The sequence below is a fragment of the Micropterus dolomieu genome, linkage group LG02 (genome assembly GCF_021292245.1).
Source record: "Micropterus dolomieu isolate WLL.071019.BEF.003 ecotype Adirondacks linkage group LG02, ASM2129224v1, whole genome shotgun sequence".
Classification (NCBI taxonomy): domain Eukaryota; kingdom Metazoa; phylum Chordata; class Actinopteri; order Centrarchiformes; family Centrarchidae; genus Micropterus; species Micropterus dolomieu.
The window spans coordinates 18226956-18231406 of NC_060151.1; the positions used below are offsets into that span (position 1 = coordinate 18226956).

A 4451-nucleotide genomic window follows, 5' to 3' on the forward strand; every position below is an offset into this window, starting at 1 on the left:
ATGGCGCGCACACACACACACACACACACACACACACACACATAGACATAGACACACACACATAGACATAGACACACACACATAGACACAGACATAGACACACACACATAGACACACACACACACACACACACACACATAGACATAGACACACACACATAGACACACACACATAGACACACACACATAGACATAGACATAGACACACACACATAGACACACACACATAGACACACACACATAGACATAGACACACACACATAGACACACACACATAGACACACACACATAGACATAGACATAGACACACACACATAGACACACACACATAGACACACACACATAGACATAGACACACACACATAGACACACACACATAGACACACACACATAGACATAGACACACACACACACACACACACACACACACACAGACACACACACACACACACACACACACACACACACACACACACACACACACACACACACACACACACATAGACACACACACACACACACATAGACACACATAGACAGACACATAGACACACACACATAGACACATACACACACAACATACAAGCTGCGGCAGAGAGTGGGCACACAAGCACCAACTGGAGAGAGCCATGGTGAGCGGGAAAAGGTGTGAGCGGGTAAAGTGGTGTGTGTGTGGGTGAGTGTGAATATGCGAGAGTGTGCGTGTGTATTTGTAGAGTTTTTGCAGTTGTGACAGCTGGGATGAAGGAGTGGAGGCGGTGTGTGTGATTGGAGGAGGTGCCAACAGAGCAAGTGTCTCTTTATTTTCATCACACACAAGTGTGTTGGTGCGTGGCTATATGTCCATGGACGCTATGTACATCTGTGTTTGTGTCTGTTAATATCTATCTTCATGGTAATTTAGTCTGTATGTATAGAACAGTCTGATCTTGTTTGATATGAGCACAATATGGAGCCCTCATTCATATCCAGAATGTACAGTAGCCTCATGTTTACATGATACATACATGTTTTGTTGTTGCTATTGTTTATGCAGTTAAAGTGTCAATGCATCCAAATCAGAAATAAAAACAAATGTCCTCACTTAATGTTAGTTCCCATCTATGGATTGTAGCTTTGGTTTCATTTGCCAGGAATGAATGTCAATATTGGACAAAAACACCAGATTAGGTCCAATGCCAACATTTTAAACACTCTTGCTTTCTATAATATCTGCACATGACAGCTACAGTATGGCTAAGGTTATAGGAAAATATTATGGTTATGGAAAATACATTTAATTAGGGCTGGGGGCTAGACAAGAAACAACACTTGGTTATGGTTAGCGAAAGATCAGTCACAAACATTAATTGCAGATCTGTGACATGATGTGAACTTCGGTTGTCTCCAGGAAAACCCATCCACCACCTCAACCTTCACACCCCCTTTGTGCGTTGGCATTGAAAGTTGGCTTTGGGGTTTTGAGATCTCCACCTCTGCAACTACCCCTTGGCTTGCCAATACATTGGAGGTAAATGAAAATTTCATCACCAAAGCATTGACAAATAACATTTGAAAAATTCAATAGCAATGTGAATTCAGAAACACTGGGCTGGTCACCCTGGACAATCCACAGACCTCGCTGTGAACAGTTCTTACTGTGACAAGTTTCTTTTGTTGACAATAGCTCCAATCAAAACTACCCAAAGCAAGGTCTGTGAATTTTCCAGGGACTTTGTTTCTGGAAAGACACATCGCTGTTAAAAAGTAATTTTCAATGCATTGCCTCCATTGAATTGGCCAGAGATCTCTGCAGATAAAAGTAAAACTATCTGCGTGGCCAGATACCACAAGAGAAAAATGTCTTATTGTAATTTGGGTGGACTTATCCTTTAAGGTTTTGCATGTTTTGGGCACCAAACCAGTCTATCTGCTTACTTTGCATGTGATTGTATGTATGTGTGTTGTGTAGGTGAGGTCACTCCGTTGCTTTTGCAGTACCGAGCCATAGCAGCAGCTGCAGGGAGGCCGGCAGGCAATGATGAGGTCATTCAGCAGGCAGGATTAAGGCCGTGACAACTGGCGCTCTGGCCAGTGCCAGTGCCGACCGGGGCAGTTGTGCAGTGGGCATGGTGCTACGGTCCCAGCTCCACACCATTACCCCACTGTTGTTTTTTCATTAGCTTGGTACTGGCCCAGGGCACTATGCTGGCTTGCCAGGGCCACAGCGTGAAGCCACAGTTGTTGCAGGGCTTTAGGGCCTTCACACTCTGTCTCTCTCGCTCTTCGTCTCTGTCTGTGGTCACACACTGTGACCGTGGCCGTCACAGGGAATAAAGGATCAGGTTACGTACCAACACACTCGTTAACTCAATTATGCAAGCCTTTAACGCTTTGATGTGTAGCGATAACGCCAGGATTATTGAAGGGACAGATGCCACCTGACCACAGCAGAGCTTTGTTGCCACATGCCTCAGCTCCAGTTGATGAAAGATGTACAAAATGGACTGGTGAGGGCCAGATGAAGGACCACTTATAATCTGAAAGGCCTGAGAGACAGGGGCAGACTTGGAAGATATCAAAGTGGATGAACGAGCTTTACTAATGTTTAAACATGAGCTTGACATTTAAGGTGTGAAACCCGAAAATAGCTTGTAATGGATGAAATGGTTCCAAATTCACCTAACATCTGTTTAATACATAAAATACTTTTTATGTATTAAACATAATACATAAAAAGTCTTAAAAAGAATTTTTTTGCATTTTAAATTATCCTCCTCTTGCAAAATGATGAAAATGTATAAAACACTGCAGCTAGCTCTTCATTGGTTCCCACTTATTTTTCAGTGGAGCTTGGACATACATCTAAAACCATTAGCTGCACCACTGAGACCAATTAGCAAAATGTGGCCAAACGAACCATCCCTTGCTTTTACAATATGTTCTCTCTATTTACCCTCCCTCCTTGCAGTCCAGTCTCTTCTTTCTTTCTTTCTTTCTTTCTTTCTTCCTTCCTTTGTGGCAGACTGAGACACAATTTTCAAGTGTCTCTGGCCTCCTCTGAGCTCCTGATAAGTGATTTATTTATTAAGAGCTTTCTTGATGCTTTGCAACTGTAGGGTTGCTCTCTTATGGCCTGAAGGACTGACATATTGATGTCTATCTCCCACATACACTCCAGATGTGAACTCACTGGCTTGATGTTTGGTTGGAGGAGCTCAGCTGGAAAACTTTACAGTCGCAGACCAACAGTCTGACCTGGAATAGCCAATGATTCAAAGAGATGATGATGATGATGACAGAGACCCCACAGTTGTTCTGGACTCAGTTATACATTTATCACCACTTTACTTTAGTTATGCTGCCCAAGTTGAAATAGAACAAACTCTCTTTACTAAATATACATTAATTTGAACCACAGCAGCCTGACAGTAAACCTCCTCTCCCACTAGGTGGCAATGCAGTTGCAGACTCACATCATGAGGGGAGAAAAACACCTGTGGGATCACAACATCTCACTTCAAGCTCTCTCCCTGCTGTCCTCTTACGTGTCCCAAGTCTTTCAGAACGTGTTATTTTGCTTTTTAGAAAACAAAGAAGAGGATTCACTCATATCAGCAGGAAACATTTGATTTCTCTGTTAAAGACACAAGGGAAACTGCAAAAATGAGTGTTCTGCTGTTTTAGAGATCACAAGTTCTTTATAATTATTTCCAAATTTGATGTTAGATTTGAGGATTTTCCAGGACAACTAGCTTCCACAGAACTGCTGCATTTGAGGCTAGTTTAATGGTTATGTTTAATTGTTATATAGATTGTATTTTATTGAAACTAAGCGAATATGAATTCTATTCCAATGTCAGTCCTCTTTAAGACTGGCCAAGTTGGCTCAAAGTATCACATTAGAAAACCTGATATAAAAATTTAAAAATGGTGCTCAGTGCTTAGTGTAACAACTGTTAGTTATACATTTTCATTCTTTGACACATACTTTCGATGAAAAACATTAACATACACATAAACTTTACAGATTTGTATTTTCCTTTTATATGAACTCATTAGCATGTCAGGAACAAGAATCTCAAAGTTGACTGATAGTAAAAATAGTTGTACAATTCTATGTGATTTGATATTCTTATATTTTACAACTATAGTTAGGATGCTTAAAGCTGCATTGTGTAAACTGGCAGTGCTGTCTAGCACCTGCAGCTGAGTGACTCTTACATATACAGAGAAAAAGACCAAAATCTGGACAATAATGTGATCATATGTAGCTGCAGCATTGACTAAGTGCAATAAACCACCTGCTCTGCCTCCATCATCAAATCCAATGGAAAGTGTGACCATGTTCATGATGTTGTGTGCTCATGTTACCATGTTACAGAAAACATGGATAAGTACTGAAACCTCATGGGAGGTTGAGCTTTTCTCCTCTTGCACAATTCTTTTGTTAACAGCTACAATTAACAACCA

General features: G+C 41.2%; 1 long non-coding RNA gene across 1 annotated transcript; it reads left to right on the forward strand.

Moving 5' to 3' along the window:
* Positions 1-492: 492 nt before the first annotated feature.
* Positions 493-4186, forward strand: LOC123957202. The gene is made up of 3 exons (XR_006821760.1): positions 493-631; positions 1390-1509; positions 3431-4186. It is a non-coding gene; the product is annotated as an uncharacterized LOC123957202 (long non-coding RNA).
* Positions 4187-4451: the final 265 nt, after the last annotated feature.